The following is an 18075-nucleotide window of genomic DNA, read 5'->3' as shown; positions in this document are numbered from 1 at the left end:
TGATGTTTCCTGAGTTAAGTCCTCCCGCCCCCCTCAAGGGGGTGGGCTCTGAGGAAATTGGCTTTTTTTCAGGCTTTTGTTCTCTGGAGGTTTTTATGATTGTTCACTTTTTTTTTCTCTCACCTTGACCGCCTTTGATGGTTTTTGTAGTATTAGAGGAAATCAAACCACACCGTGATCTCCCTCTCAGAGAGAAGCCTCAGTCTGGGTGCAGAACCTGAATAACTTCCCCCTTGGCCGCTGGCAGAGCAGGTTCCAAGTTGCAGACCCTGGGGGTGCAGGATCTTTTGCTTGTACCCAAAGCCAAGGCAGTGGCGGCTGTCTGGGAGCTCCCGACCGCTGGAGAGGTTCCAAGCAGCAATCGCACACTGAGATTTTGCCACTGGCTGGGGCAGGGAGTGCCCAGCTTGCACGCACCTCTTTTCAGAGGCGGCTATGAGTCGGGTGTGCGTCTCGGGCACTGAGAACGGGGCGCTGGTCCGTAAGCCCCAGGCTGAGCTTTTGCGCACCTCTGTTGGGGGAAGAGTTTTGGGTGCACGGTTTAGGCTTTGAAACAATGGCGCAGGTCAAAGAGCGCTGGCGGGGCCTTTGTAACTCAGGGGAGCATGAGGGACGTGCGCGCATATCTCAAGCTTTGCAGTAGGGCTAGTGCGCGTTCTGCCCACCCGTGCAGCTCCCATCCCCTCACAGGAGCCAGAACCCAAGCATTCTTGGGCGCGCTGGCGGCTTAGGGTTCACAAGAAGCTGGTTTCTCCGCCGCACTCTCTCTACCTCAGCGCCGGGGAGGCTGTCCTGGGACCGGGGACTTAAGTCCCTGTCCCTAGCCGCCCCGATTCCCACAATTTCCCCCCACGATCCTTTGCTCTTTTGGAGTGCTTTCAACCAGTCTCCAAGTTACTGCTGGTCCCCAGACGCAGGGCACTCTCGCTCGTATTGGGGTATTACTTTCCAACCGGTCGCCTCTGCTGGCTCCCTCCCCCTTTTGTTTATCTTCCATTATCAGTCCGCCTTCCCACTCCGCTTTACCTGCCCACTGGCATCTTCTGCCCCTGTAGAGATCCAGACATGTATAATTCTGATCTCAGGCTGATTTCATGGGTGATCAGAGTTCTTTGGTAGGTAATCAGCTCTCTTTGGGGTACAGGCTGAAAAGGCATCTCCTCCTACTCTCCCGCCATCTTGTCCCCTCTCCCCCACCATCTTGTCCCCCCTCTGTTGGCTCTTTTCTATATAGATTCCAGTCTATTTTATTTATTTATTTATTTATTTATTTATTCATCTGAAAGTTGTTCTTGCTTGTTTTGAGGAATGTATCCTCTTAGCTATTTTGTAAATTTTTTTCAGCAAACTGTCAGTAATGTCTAAGAATCCTCACTAATGGGAAGTTAATACACAATAAGAAATACTAACATGATATTTTCAAATTTGCCAGAGAAATAAAATTGCCAGAGAAATTAAAAAATCTTCATGCACTTATTTCTCCAGAAATTGTTTGTGTTGAAACATAGAAACAGCTTAAGGGTAAATCTCTCAGCAATTCCTAAACTATAAACAGACATAAGAGAGAATAATTTAACTTGTAGATTGCACTATTGTGCTTCTTTCAGTTATTTTAATCTCCAATTTCCTTAGAATACCAAAGGTTCCTTAGCATTTATTAAAGCCTATTAAGGAATCGCACATTGTTTTGCAGTTTGTTTACAGTTTTAAAATTAAAATTTCTTACTAATTAGCAAGCTTTGAGTATGAGAGGGAAAAGGTAAAAGGAGATTTAATAAAATTAATTTTAACAACATTGGACATAGATGCAAGTAGATTCAGCAAAAGCACACCACAGCTAAAATGTGAAATGACCCTGGAGTAGAGACATGGAAAAGGAACTTACCTCTGGTTCTCCCAACTCTACCTGTAATAAAAGAGAAATGAATGAATACAAAAAATATTCAATGTAACTTTTTCTTGAATACCAGAAACTTACAATAACTAATAATAACTGATTGAATAACATGTGTCCAGGCATGGATCCAAGAGTTTAACTATTTTAATTGCCACAGAAGTCCTATGATCTGGCTACTATTGTTCTCTTCATTTAACCAGTAAAAAATCTGGGGAGAGATACACTACTCTTGGGCATCTACCTAAGATCAGACATCACTTAAATGGTGGGGTCTGGATTTATAGCTAACCACCAAAAACACAGAGGCTCTACTTTTATGGTCTTTTACGTATGTGTATTGTCCTGGTTCTTTAAAGTTCCAGCTTTAAAGTTGGCTGCTTTGACACTATAATCTGAGATAACAAAAATCTTTTTAAACACTAATTCATTGACTTTTTCATACATGATCTTCCCCTTTTTTTTAAATTTTCTGTTAATTGTCTTCAATATTTTCTGAGGCAGAGAAGATTATTAACCTTATACCTTTTAGAATTGAGAGAAGATTTTCTTTTTTTCTGATTATAAAACTAATGTTCAATAAGTGTCTATCATATTTTAGACATCATACTAGATGTCTCCCCCTTAAAGACTAAGTAAGTCTAGTGGAGGAATTTGTTGTGTTACTCAGTAAATGCACTCATGATGGAAGAATTCACTAGAGGTACTACAGGATATTAAGGACAAAAAGTGCAACAAACAACATTGTTTTTTGTTGTTGTTGTTGTTGCTGTTTTTTTTGTTTTCTCTAAGTCTTTCTAAGGTGTTAGCACACTTTAGGAAGTTGTGCTCTCTCTTTTTAGAAAATAGTCTACTGTAATAGGAATATTTGTCTTTATGGAGTTAGTCTGTGATAGTGGGAAAGAGCATGGGCAGTTGAATTAAAAACTTAAATGTGAAACTTAAAATACCAGGGTACTGGAAGAAAATGACAGATCATCTTCACAACCTGGCATGTAGACAAGGATTTCTTTGAACCCCAAAGATACAAACCATAATGTGGAAAACTGTCATAGTTGAGCATATACAAATTGAATATTTTTCAACAAGAACATCATAGAACATCATACTTCAAAGATTTGGAGAAGAATAATTTCAGAGTTCAAAAGTCACAAGGAATTGATATTAGAATATTAAAGGTGTAATGGGCTGAATGTCTGTGCTTCCCACCCCCAATTCATACGTAGAAGATTAAGCCTACAATGTGATGTTTTTAGGAGGTTCAGAGGTAATTAGGTTTAGGGGCAGTGCAAAGGTGGAGTTCTCATGATGAGATTAGGGCTCTTTAAAGAGAAACCCCAAAGAATGGAAGAAGACAGCAAAAGAGTGGCTGTCTCTGCATCAAGAACAGGGACCTTACCAAGAACCTGACCAAGCTGGCACCCTAATCTTGGACTTCTAGCCTGCAAATCCATGAGAAATGTTTGTTGTTTAAGCCACCCAGTATGGTAGTCCATTATAGCAGCCTGAGCTAACACAGAAGGAATGGCTATAAAAGAACATGAAATAGATAAGAAGCCAGTTAGAGAAAGAATGATGAGTATGTGAGAAGGCAGCTTATGAAAGGCTAATATATAATGAAACATATGAACAACTTAAACTAAAGACAAATACTTTTGAAACACCCTAAGTAATTTAAAGTGATGAATATTTAAATATAATCATTCAGTGTTGGGTCTAATTCTGAATTTTCTTCCAGGTGTAGGATTTTAAGCATATTCTTTGATTTCAGTAAGCCTGTTTCTTCACCTATAAATTCTGCCAGTTAGTATGTGTCTCATAGAATTCTTATGATTTTAAAAGATAGATTTAGCACTTAAAAATGTTCAATTAAAGTTATTTTTCTTTCCCTTTCACCCATTCTCTTCTGATATATACCATTCTCTGTTCTCCAGTGTTCAAAGATTAAAATTTTGCTTTATGGACTGAAATTAAAAACACATTTTCCTCAATCATTCTTTTTCTTTTCCTTCTTCTTACCTACCAAAGAGCCATTCTAGTCAGTCCCAGGACTTATTCTGTTCTCCCTGCTTTTTTTTTTTTTCCAATAGTGTTTTATTTTTGAAAAAAAAATCAGTAACTTTTGAGGAGACTGAATTCATTGAGAATAAATTACTAAACAGAATATGAGCCTTTTGGTGAAAATCACAAGTTTAGGAGTTTACCAAACAGATTAGGTGACACCAAAACTGAGAACCAAGTAAATTACCATAAAATGGAAATTAATCAAAAAAGGAAACAAAGAAAATTTATGCTTTACAGATCAGTGACCCCTTATCAATCAAACCTGGGACCCAAGATAACATAAGTCATCTCAAGAGAACTACATTTACTTATTTGTATGTTAGGATCTTCTATAAAGAATATGATTCTTTCTTTATCCAAACAATAAATACATTTTAAAAGGATCAGAGGCCTTTTAAGCATCATCAAAATAAATACAGATGTGAAATATTTGGTTTGTCAAATTGTCACAATAGCTCCTTTAAGAATCTCTCAGTTTGGAATTTCTACATCATTAGTAGAACTTCAATCAATCAGTCTATCAGTGTGCTGCATTTCAAAAGACTGTCTGGATGGGGCACCTGGCTGACTAAGTCAGTAGAATATGTGACTCTTGATCTCAGGGTTGTGAGTTTGAGCCCCACATTGGGGGTACAGTTTCCAATAAACAAATAAACAAACAAAAAAGCAAACTGCTTGGATCTGGCCACACCCTTAGCATCCACAGTATTGAGACTCCCTAGAGGTCTCATCAGTGTAATCATTTCCTTGGACCTGTGAAGAATGATATTCAAGTGTTAGTACTATCCTTAATGAGTCACCTCTAAGTCTAAAGTTAGTACATATCTATCCCCAATCTAACCAGTTGAAAATTGTCCTCAGATATACAGAGTTTAACAGGTTTATACTTAATCCTCTGTACTTTGATTTGTTATCCAAAAGTTGGCAGAAGTTTTTATTATATTGTATCAAGCATGAATGAATATTTGATATCAAATGTATGTTGTATTAATTTTATCCACCACATGCCACTGAAAGGTCAATGGTACAATTTGGCTGACAAGTAATTAGGACATAAGAAGGAAAGAAAAACAAAACTTCAAAAATTACCCTATCCCAATCTCCTCTTGGTTATTAATTATCATGTTATAAATATTTCACTCTTTAATCATGAAAATTAGGATGATTTGGACTGCAGTGGAAGACATGACAGATGTGCAATAGGGAGGAGAAGCCAATAAGAGACAACAACATGTAGGAGTTTGATACATAATGAAAAATATATAGAATTTCCAAATAAAAAATGGTAGATTAACACATGTTCCTGCTTGAAATCTTTCTACAATTGTTCTAAAACAATAGTAGAGGATTTTTTTTTTATTGCATAAACTTACAAGTAAAAAGAACAAGGGAGAAGATAAAACAAAACAAAACAAAACAAAACAAAACAAAACAAAACCTTGGGAAAAGAGGCTATTTAGATCAGAGAAGGATGAATCCTAAGTGAGGAAAGTCAAGAAGCAACCTAACTTCACTGCAGATTCACCACTATCCTCAAAAAAGATACAGGATGTGACAACAACATTAAGTATTATTTCATAGGACGAATACTTGGTAGTGGAATTGCCATATCATGTATAAGTATATCTACAACTTCACTAGGTAATGTGAAAATGATTTCCAAAGTGGATTTACTGATAACTTTGTTATATTGGGCAATATCCCCAATTTTTTTAGATGGGTTCTTTTCTTTTGTACTGCTATAGTATCAAGGTATGATATTATAAGGTAATCTCTGAGTTAGCAAATTTTAGGGACTTACTCTCCTTTTCTGGACATCGCTGTGTCATTGTCTGGACAGTAAATAAAAATGAAGAACTATATAATTGTATAATCTTTTTTCCTCTTCCTCTGTGTTTTCTATTTCTCCAAGTTAAAATATAGAGGTCTCTTTCCTTCAATCCTCCTAGGGTAGCTACACTGTAGTGAGCATAGCATAATGTACAGTGATGCTGTATTTTATACCTGATGCTATTTTACACCTGAAAGTAATGTAATACTGTATTTTACACCTGTAAATAATGCTGTATTTTACACCTGATGCTATTTTACACCTGAAAATAATGTAATATTGTATGTCAACTATATCCAAAAAAAATTTAAGATATTTAATGGAAAAGTGAAGAAACTATGAGAAATGAGACCTTGAAATAATTTTCAGCATAGGGTAAATGGTGTAAGTAGCCTGGTCATGGTCTAGTTTGAGTAGCATCTTTTGAAACAAGGCCTTTGGACAAGATTAAAATTAGACATTTCTCATTCTTCCCCACATGGTGACCAGAAGGCGGTGGCACTGGGAGACATTCTGTTTCTATGAATTTGAGAATGCTTTTTTGTCCCTGCCAGATTTGGAACCAAAAAATACCTGAGCCATTTTTTTCATGCCCATTGTCAATAAATCTGATAAGCTTTTAGGCAAATGGCCTAAGCTTGCTCCAGTGCTCTGAAATGTTTCTTTTTTCCAGAGGGTTCATAATTTCTCATAGCTATGGCAGTCTTCTAGGTTTACAAGTGAAAAGTGCAATGTTTATAGTTGGCTGCCCTAAAGTTTAGTTTATATTATATGAAAGATTTTAGTTGTTTGTTCTCAGTTATCATAAAATCTAAGCTCATGTGATCTATTACTTTTAAAAAATACTTTTTTCTTATTGATGAACTTCTTTTGTTAATATAAAGTGGGTCAATAGTAATTCTACTTGTTTCTTCTATTAAGATACAATATAGTCAGTTTGATTTTTTTGCACTTTGCTGTTTCTATTTTCCCACCTAATTTTTCTTTTACTTTTTAGGAGTTCTCTTCCTATTATATTTATAATATTATTTCTAATTTATTATATTCTTTTAATTTTGATACCTTAGAAGAAATATGGGTATAGTCCATTTTTAAAATCTCTTTAATTATTCGGCCTTCTAACTGAATTTTTGGATATTGTGTGTATGATTTAGAATATTCATTAAGACATATTAAAAAATTATCCCTCTTCCTTGTGTTCTTCTTTTCTTTTCTTTTTTTCCACAGCTTTGACTTATTTTTATTGCTAGTTAAGGACATTCTTCTTCGTTACTGGTAATTCAGCTAGCTGGACTGAGTGATGGTGTGCTTCTATATCTATTCTTTCTGTAAATCCTTTGGGTTAAGTTTCAAGATAATTGTCAATAACACAGTAAACTTCTTGGCTTTTCCTCTACTGAAATACAATGGCAATAGAACCTGTGTATGTAACAACAGACTATAGCTGTGGAATTATAAATAAGATACTGTACTTACGAGGAAGTGGTGGGACATTTGCTAAAAATAAAATCAAATAATTATTACTATTATTATTATTATTATCTTAGCTATTAACTATACAATATATTTCCTTTGTAAATATACCTTGGGGAGTCCAAAAAATGGTACTCAAAAAGCACATATATTTCTGCATTAGTTAATTTGCTGTTATGATTCCTAGCAAGCTTGTCCTTAATCAGACATGTAAGATACAGTATTGAACTAGAGAGAACTTCAATTTGTAGATTTTTAGACTAAATGGACCATCGTCTATTCACTCATCAGCTATGGGTCAATAAAATCCCTGCCAACTGAGAAATTTTTCTTGGGACTCTATATTAAAGACTAGCTCATTGTTTTGTGCATTCTTTACCTATTCAAATCTTTGAATAGCTCAGAATTCATGTAGACTATATACATAAATATTATAAATGAGTTTATTCTTTCTACAAAAGAATTGATTCTTTCCCCCTAGATTCCCATGTGTCTTGAGAGCCTGCAGGACTCAAAAACTCTGCTTCTTTCCTTTTCAGTCATCCACATTTTTTTTTCATTTCCAACCATCTCTAATCTTTTTCAGCTACCCTCTATCTATTTGATTAAGAATTATCATATGGTTTCACTTACTTGTGAAACATAAGGAATGGCATGGAAAACTTTAGGAGAAGGAAGGGAAAAATGAAGGAGTATAATCAGAGAAGGAGATGAACCATGAGAGACTGTAGATTCTGAGAAACAAACTGAGGGTTTTAGAGAGGAAAGTGTTGGGAGGATGGGTAAGCATGGTGGTAGGTATTAAGGAGGACACATATTGCATGGAGCACTGGGTATTATATGTAAACAATGAGTCTTGGAACACTACATCAAAAACTAATGATGTACTGTCTGGTGACTAGCGTGACATAATTAAAAAAAATAAGAGAAACAATGCATGACTAACTATAGAATTTTGTGCTACTTAAAACATCTTTTGTTTGTTTGTTTGTTTATCAGTTGATTTTTCTGGTTCAAAAACTCATCAGGATATATATATTTTTTTTTTTTTTTGCTTTGTGTTTTAATTAGCTGGGTGAGAAATGAAGAAATATCAGAGTCTAGAGAAACTGTATTTTTAAAACTATAGGAATGTTAATTGCAGCATTATTTATAATAGCCAAGATATGGAAGCAACCTAGGTGCCCACAGATGGATGAGTGGATAAAATATGTGGTGTAGTGTAGGCAGGAAAGGAAGGTGGTGGCAGATTAGTAGGAGCATAGACTCCTCTTGTCCCATAAACACAACTAGATAACTATCAAACTATCTTGGCTAATCCTGAGAAATCAACCTGAAGACTGATAGAACAAAATCCACAACTAAAGGAAGAGAAAAGTCCACATCAAAGAAGATAGGAAGTGCTGAGATATGGTTTAGGGGAGAAACAGATCCTGGATGCTGCAGAAGGGAAAGACCTGTGGACTGGAGAAGGGTGAGAGAGGAGTACATAGGGGAGAACATAAGGAGAAAGTTTCTCCCAAAGCTCTTGGTTTTGAAAGCAAGAGGGACTGAATTTCATAAGTTCTTGCAATCAATGAGGTTTAAAGTCTGGAGTTTTAAAGGAGTTTTGAAAGTAAACTTGGTTGGGATAGAGCCAGAGGGTACTCCTGTGCTGTTCCTGGGGAGAAGGCAGAAAAACCACCTGGGCATAGACAGCTTGGAAACAGTGATCTGAAAAGTACTTAGAGGGTAGAAAGAGAGGTTATTTACTATTCCAGAGCACTTTTTAATTTAATTTAATTTTATTATTTATTTTATTTTTTTTTCCTCAGGAGCACTTTTTTGAGAGGCAGCATTCACCCAGAGGCTTTTACAAGGACAGAGGAGCTGGCTGGTGCCATTTGCCTCTCTTACCCCTCAGCATAAAAACAGAGCCACGATTCATTGTGGCAGGCCCCTCTCCCAGACCACCAGCACAAACCCCTGCTTACACCATGTCTTCCTACCACAGAGTTCAACAGGTTTTCATGGAGTTGATGTCAGGTTTCATTTCATAAGCACACCAGAGTACACCTGGTTTAAACCTGCCACATTGAGCGCAGGAAACCAATGCTATCCACAACTGGCTATGAGTGCCTCTGTGATAGCTGTCCTGGAGGCTAGAGCAGCCAAAATATAATAGCAGAGCTGACATAGCACACTCCAGAGATTTCCTGAAGCACCAGGCCCTGGACACAACATGAACTCTTCTTCATAAGGCTAATACTTGCAGTAGCAGAACTTTCAAGTTGCTTTTCTAACACAGGGAAGAAGTCAGAGACTTAGACAAAATGTCAGGGCAGAAGAATTTATCCTACATAAAAGTACAAGATAAGGCCATGGCCAGAGACCTAAGGAAAAATATATATAAGTAACATGCATGATGGAGAATTTAAAGCAACAATCATAAGGATACTTACTGGGCTTGAGAAAAGAATAGGAGAGCTTAGAGACCATACTATGGAGATAAAAGAATGATAAAAGACAATCAATCAGAGATGAATAATGCAATAAACAGGACTGGAAACAGGCATAATGCAATTCACAGGAGGATGGAAGAAATGGGGGAAAGTATTAGTGGCCTCGAAGACAAAATAATGGGAAATAATGAAGCTGAATGAAGGAGAGAAAGAAGGATTATGCAAAGTGAGATAAGATTTGGAGAACCAGTGGCTCCATCAAAGGTATTAACATTTCTTTTTAGGAATCCCAGAAGAAGAAAAGAGAAAGGGGTACAGAAAGTTTATTTCAAAAAGTAATACCAGAAAATTTTCCTAATCTGGGGAAGAAAACAGAAATCCATATCCAGGAGGCACAGAGAACTCCTATCAAAATTAACAAAGCAGGCCAATTCCAGGACATACTGTTGGGGCTGATTCCATATTAAAACCTGTTAAACCCCTAGGGCCTGCCTGGACCTGCTTAGCCAGATTGACTCCATGTTGCCTAGGTAGCCACTTTGTTGCCTAAGTGGCCATTTTGTTGTTGCCATATTGCCTAGGTAGCCATTTTGTTGTTTAATAAACACTTCAGCAATTACTGATACCGGTCCCGGGTAACCAGTAAAACAGGTAAAAGACATCCAATCAGCCAAAGCCACATATGTAGAGGTCTGCGGTTGTGCCCTATAAAAACAAGTCTATAAGACAAAGGGAGGTCACTCTCTTCAGAGGCAGCCCTGGCTGGTCTTCTAATGCTTGGCATAGAATAAAACTTACATAACTTTCACTTTGTCGTAGTCTTGTTCCCCTGGCCAGTCAGTCTAACTTCTAATGCTTGGCATAGAATAAGGCTTTGCATAATTTTCACTTTGTCTCAGTCTCATTCCTTTGATAATGGACCCAACAACACTTTAATTAAATTTGCAAAATATAGTGATAAAGAAAAAAATCTTAAAAGCAGCAAGACAAAAACATTCCTCAACTTATAAGGGAAAACCCATAAAGCTAGCTGGAGATTTCTCAGCAGAAACTTGGCAAGCCAGAAGAGAGTGCTATGTTATATTCAAAGCACTGAATGGGAAGAATCTATAGCCTAGAATACTCTATCCAGTATGGCGATTATTCAGATAGAAAAGACAAAGAGTTTCCCAGAAAAATAAACACCATGGGAGTTTATGACCATTAAAGCATCCTGAAAGAAATATTAAAGGGGGTATTTTGAATGCAAAGACAAGATGAAAAGTGACAAAGGCAAGAAAAGATCAGAGAAAATCTTCAGATACAACTACAAAATAAGTAATAAAATGGCAACAAATGCATAACTATCAATAATTACTTAGAATGTAAGTGGACTAAACACTCTAATTAAAATACTTAGGCTGTCAGAATAGATAAGCAAAGAAGGCATCTATGTATTGTCTACAAGAGACTCATTTTAAACCTAATGACACTTGCAGACTGAATGTGAGATAGATAAATATTTATCACTCAAATGTACATCGAAAGAAAGTTGGATTAACAATACTTCTAACTGACAAATTAGATTTTAAAACAAAGACTGCAAAAAAAAAAGAATGAAAAGGGGCATTATATAATAACAAACATAAAGGAACACGTTGATAATAATAGAATAAAAGTAGGTGACTTTAAAACCACCCTTACATCAATAGATAGATCACCTAAGCAGAAAAGCAACCAGGAAATAATGGCTTTGAATGACACAGTGAAACCGATGGATATAACAGATATATTCAAAACATTCCATCCTGAAACAGCAGAATACACATACTTTCCAAGTGCATATGGAACATTCTCCAGAACAGGTCACATCCTAGGTCACAAAACAGGCCTCAACAAATACAAAAGTGTTGAAATCATACCACACTTATATTCTAACCACAATGTCTTGAACCTAGAATTCAACTTCAAGAAAAATATCTTGAAAGATCAAAAGCACATGGAGTTTAAATGACATGCTACTAAACAATGAGTGGGTCAACCAGAAAATCAAAGAAGAAATAAAAAAAAAAATACAAGGAGTCAAATGAAAATGAGAACACAACAATCCAAATCTTTGGGATGCAGCAAAATGGTCTTAAGAGGGAATTAATACATAGAAATACAGACTTAACTCAAGACGCCATAAAAATCTCAAATACACAACCTAACCTTATACCTGAAGGAGCTGGAAAAGAAAAATAAACAAAGCCTAAAACCAGCAGAAGAAAGAAAAACATGAAGATTAGAGCAGAAATAAATGACATAGAAACAACAACAACAAAAACACCATAGAACAGATCAAAGAAGCCAGGAGTTGGTTCTTTGAAAAACAAATCAACAAAAGTGTTAAATCCCTAGCCATACTTATCAAAAAGAAAAAAGAAAGGACCCAAATAAATAAAATCACAAATGAGAGAAGAAAAATAACAATTAATACCACAGAAATATGAAAAATTATGAGATTATGAAAAAACTATATGCCAGGAATGTGGATAACCTAGAAGAAATGGATAAATTCCTAGAGACATTTAAACTATCAAAACTGAAACAGGAAGAAATAGAAAACTTGAATAAACCAGCAAAAAATGGAATCATTAATCAAAATACACTCAATAGGGGCTCCTGGGTGGCTCAGTGGGTTAAGTCTCTGCCTTTGGCTTGGGTCATGATCCCAGGGTCCTAGGATCGAATCCCGCATTGGGATCTCTGCTTAGCAGGGAGCCTTCTTCCCCCGCTCTCTCTGCCTACTTGTTATCTCTGTCTGTCAAATAAATAAATAAAATCTTAAAAAAAATACACTCAATAAATAACAATCCAGAGCCAAATGGTTTTACAGGCAAATTCTACCACTTAAAGAAGCATTAATATCTATTTTTCTCAAACTGTTCCAAAAAATAGAAAAGGAAACTTCCATATTTATTCAGCAAGGCCAGCATTACCTTGAAACCAAAACCAGATAAGGACTTCACTAAAAAAGAGAACTATAGGCCAATACTGATGAATATAGATGTAAAAATTCTCAAAAAAAGTACAGCAAACAGAATCAACAATATATTAAAAAATCATTTACCATGTTCAAGTGGGATTTATTCCTGGGTTGCAAGAGTGGTTCAATATTTGCAAATGAGTTGACCTGATAACCACGTTAGTGAAAAAGCATAAGAACCTTATAATCCTTTCAATAGATGCATAATAAACATTTAACAAAGTACAACATTCATTCATGATAAAAACCCCCCACAAAATAGGTTTAGAGAGAACATACCTCATCATAATAAAGGCCATCCTATGAAAAACCCACAGTGAAAATCCCTCTCGATGGGAAAAAACTGAAAGCTTTTCCTTTAAGGTCAGGAACAACACAAGGATGTCTGCTCTCACCACTGTCATTTAACATAGTATGAAATAAAAGTCATCCAAATTGGCAAGGAAACTGTTAATATTTGCAGATGACACAATACTCCTTATAGAAAAACTGAAAGACTCCACCAAAAAACTGTTAGAACTTATAAACAAATTCATTGAAGTTCCAGGATATAAAATCAACATACAAAAATCTATTACACTTCTCTCCCCTCCTCTCTCTCTGCCTGCCTCTCTGCCTACTTGTGATCTCTGTTTGTCAAATAAATAAACAAAATCTTTAAAAAAAATCTATTACACTTCTCTACACCAATATTGAAGCAGCATAAAGAGAAATAAAGGAAAATCAATCCCATTTACAACAGCACCCAAAATCACAAGTTGCCTAGGAATAAACCTAATCAAAGAATTGAAAGATCTGTACTCTGAAAACTATAAAACATTGATGAAAGAAATTGAAGATGCTGAAAAGAAAAGGGAAAGACTTTGCATGCTCATGGATTGGAAAAACAAATATTGTTAAAATGTCTATACTGCCCAAAACATTCTACACCATTATTGGAATCGTTATCAAAATACCAACAGCAGGGGTGCCTGGGTGGCTCAGTAGTTTAAGCCTCTGCCTTTGGCTCAGGACATGATCCCAGAGTGCTGGGATTGAGCCCCACATCGGGCTCTCTGCTCAGCAGGGAGCCTGCTTCCCCCCCTATCACAGCCTCACAGCTTGCCTCTCTGCCTACTTGTGATCTCTGTCTGTCAAATAAATAAATAAAATCTTTAAAAAAAAATACCAACAGCATTTTTAAGAGAACTAAAATAAATAATTGTAAAATTTATATAGAGTCACAAAAGACTGTGAATAGCCAAAGCAACCTTGAAAAAGAAAAACAAAACTGGAAGCAATGCAATTCCAGATTTCAAGTTATATTACAAAGCTGTAGAGATCAAAACAGTATGGTACTGACACAAAAATAGACATATAGATCAATGAAACAGAACGGAAAATCCATAAAAGAACCCAAAACTATATAGTTAATTAATCTTCAACAAAGATGGAAAGAATAACCAATGAGAAAAAGACAATTTCTTCAACAAATGATGTTGGGAAAACTGGACAACAGCTTACAAAAAAAAAAAAAAAAAAGGAAACTGGGCCACCTTCTTACAACAAACATATAAGTAAGTGAAAAATGACATAATGAACCCATAAAGATTCTAGAGAAGATATTGTCCATAATAACGTCCTTATAGATATGTCTCCTGATGCAAGGGAAACAAAAGCAAAAGTAAACTACTGGAACTATGTAAAAATAAAAGCTTCTGCATGGTGAAGGAAACAGCCAACAAAACTAAAAGGTAACCTACAAAATGGGAGAAGATTTTTGTTAATGACATATCTAAAAAGGTCTAGCATCCAAAATATGTAAAGAACTTAGAAAGATCAACACCCCCAAAATAAATAATCCAATTTTAAAATGAGCAGAATACAAGAACAGACATTATTCCAAAGCAGACATGCAGATGACCAACAGACACATGAAAAGATACTCAACATCACTCATCAGCAGGGAAATACAAATCAAAACTATGATGAGATATCACTTCACAGCTGTTAGAATGGCTAAAAATCAACAATACATGCAACATGTATTGTTGTATTGCACTGTCGGTGGGAATGCAAATTGGTGCAGCTACTCTGGAAAACAGTATGGGGGCTCCTCAAAAATTTAAAAATAGAACTACCCTATGAGCCAGGAATTGTACTAGTATATATTTACCAAAAGAATACAAAAATATTAATTAGAAAGGATACATGAACATTGATGTTTATAGCCACATTATCAACAATAGCCAAACTATGGAAACAGCCATCACTGACTGATGAATGGATAAAGAAATTGTGACTCTCTCTCTCTCTCTCTCTCTCTCTCTCTATATATATATATATATATATATATATATATATATATATAAAATGGAATATTAGCCAATGAAAAGAATGGAATCTTTCCTTTTGCAAGAACGTAGATGAAGCTAGAGAGTATTATGCTAAGTGAAATAAGTCAGAGAAAGACAAATACGGTATGATTTCACTCATATGTGACATTTAAGAAGCGAATGAGCAAAGGAAAAAGGGGGGGCAAATAAAAAAACAGATTCTTAAATATAAAGAACAAATTGTTGGTTACCAAAGGACAGGTGGGTGGGGAGATGAGTGAAATAGGTGATGGGGATTAAGGAGTGGCCTTGCTGTGATGAGCACTGGCTATTGTATGGAAGTGTTGAATCAGTTTACTGTACACCTGAAATTAATGTCACACTATATGTCAACTAACTGGAATTTAAATAAAAATTCATCCTGTGAGGTTCTAGAAGACCTGTCTTTCACCAGTACTTTTTAATTTTTTTTTAGAATTTTTAAGAATATATTGAGTGATAGATGGCAATTACATCAAGTGATCTGAACAAACATGCATAGGAAACAAAACACTTCTCAAAGTAGAATATGCCGTCACTAACCCATTTGGTTTCCTGTTTCATTAAGACTACTTGATTTTCTAGAGGAGGAAGAGGTGGCTTTCTTCGCTTGTTAGTGGTCCAAGTTCTACTAAAGCTTGTAGGAGAACTACTTCCCATCAGGTAAATGCTTCTGTCTAGAAGAGGATTCCAGTTCTGTCAGCAGAGGGAACTTGACATTAAAAATCTAGGTCAAGAATCTATAGGATGAGTCACTGGAAAACGGAGTTGTACAGAGATAGGTAAAAACCATTTGAAAGGAGATGCCTGGGTGGCTCGGTCGATTAAGCCACTGCTTTCAGCTGGGGTCAGGATCCCAGCATCCTGGGATTGAGTCCTGCATCAGGCTCCTTGCTCAGCAGGGAGCCTGCTTCTCCCTCTGCCTGCTACTCTGTCTGCCTGTGCTCATGCGCTCTCTCTCTCTCTGACAAATAAATAAATAAATAAATAAAGTCTTTAAAAACAAACAAATGAAACAAAACAAAAAAATTTTGAAAGAATCTGTGAGCTTTAAGGTTAGTAACATCTTTTCAGGGATGTAGCATGTGAAGAGAACCAGCAACATTACATAGATAGTGAACAAAGCAGAAAAGTCTTTTGACTAAAGTGGGGAAGACAGTAGAAAAAAAAATATTAACACAGAGAAAGGGATCAGAATAAAATACTATTTACAGGATGTTAAAAAATTAATCTTCAGCCCTAATGAGGCCTCTCCGAGCTCCTAAAACTTTTGCCTTCTTCTCCTTTGTCTTTGCTCAAGTTGTTTCCAATGTTTCTCCCTAGTTTTGGAGAGGAGGTTGTTTGCAAGTTTTTTGTGGAAGCTAACTCTGTTTACATGTTCCTTCAGAGAATTATTTTCTTTATATTGACCCCATGGTTTCAGTTTGCCTTTGTGGGGCTCATAGTTGAGGGGACGAGACAGACTTGCTTTGAGATCAAACACTTCTTCTTGCTGGAGACTGGAGTCTGTGCTGCCTGAGTTGTCAGCTTGAATGGTGTAACGACAGAAGCAGAATTCCCAGTTGTGGTCTTTATCTTGTATATCCCGAGCACAGCCTGGCCTTTTGGGGTACTTCCAGATATGGTCACATGTGGAGGCTTTCTGGCTGGAGTCTTGGTCAGTGAATGCTTATGCTCATTATCTTTGGTAGCAGCTGAAAACCTGACATTCATTTTAGTTCCCCAGAGCTCTTCCCACACAGGGTGCTCCTGCCCACAGCCCCCATTGGCAAGCTCCGTGAGTGGCACTGGCTGGTGGGAATACAAGCCAAGGGGAGTCTTACCTGGAGAGAAACTGGAGTCACCCCATGCCCTTGGTAACCAGCTGCTTCTTCAGTTCATGAAATGCATTGTATTCTTTATTTATTTTTTCTTTTTTCTCTGAATATATTGATCGATGGACTCCGTTTCCTTAAAATGAGCCTCATGAAGCTTCTTGAAGTGTAGAGTTGTGCTTATAGTTCTTTTGATTTTTCCAGGTTTGGAAAACTCATCTGTGTAGAGAGACTTCTTTCCTTCTGAAGGTACTTTCAAATCTTCATTACCACTTCTTCTTCTTTGTCCTGAGGAAATGGCATTCTCCTCTCCTTGGCTCCCATCTGGTGGTGAAGGCACTTCTGCAACTGTTCTGAGATCCTGGTGTTCCTGCTTCTCTTGATTCCAGAATTCAGTGTGATCACTTACTTTTATCTCTGAATGATCCTAGGTGTCAGGATTCCTGAGGACTGTCTTGCACCTTCTCCTGGTTTTGGTGTCATGACCAGATGACTCTCTCTCAGCTTGTTCCTGGCCACAGCCCTTGCAGTTCCACCCCATCACAGGATAATACAGAGATCTGACTTCCATCATGGAAAGAAAGACATTCATCTGCCACGTTCCGATTTTCTTTTTTTTCTTTTTTTGCCTCATGTTTAAGGTGGGCTTTGAAGGCTTTTAGCAACTTGTCTGTCCTCAGGTTAGCCCAGATGCCAAGATTCTTGGCTAAGTTCTGATATTCTGAAGGTCGCTGTACTTGAAGGAGTCCACCTCCTCAAGGGAGATTAAGGCCCAGGAGATCTGCATCTGGGGGACCATGGTGAGGATGCATACTCCACCTTCAGGCAGCTTTGTTCAAAACTCTGGCGCTCACCAGTACTTTGAAAAATAAATTTGCGTGTGGAGGGACAAGATGGTGGGGAAGTAGGGGGAGACGTCTTTTAAACCTGTACCCTAAAGTGAGCTGATTATCTACCCAAGAACTCTGATCACCCACGAAATCAGCCTGAGATCAGAATTATACACGTCTGGATCTCTACAGGAGCAGAAGACATCAGCGGACAGGTAACGCGGAGTGGGAATGGCGAACTGATATCAGAAGATAAACAAAAGGGGGAGGAAGCCAACAGAGGCAACCAGTTTGAAAGTAATACCCCTAATATGAGTGAGAGTGCCCTGCATCTGGGGACCAGCATTAACTTGGAGACTGGTTGAAA

The 18075-nt window shown here is 37.0% G+C and overlaps 1 pseudogene; it reads right to left on the bottom strand.

The window, feature by feature from the left end:
* Positions 1-16290: 16290 nt before the first annotated feature.
* On the bottom strand, positions 16291-17665 carry LOC122899881 (annotated as a pseudogene).
* Positions 17666-18075: the final 410 nt, after the last annotated feature.

The sequence above is a fragment of the Neovison vison genome, chromosome 1 (assembly GCF_020171115.1).
Source record: "Neovison vison isolate M4711 chromosome 1, ASM_NN_V1, whole genome shotgun sequence".
NCBI lineage: Eukaryota > Metazoa > Chordata > Mammalia > Carnivora > Mustelidae > Neogale > Neogale vison.
This window is presented reverse-complemented; position numbering and strand designations above follow the sequence as displayed.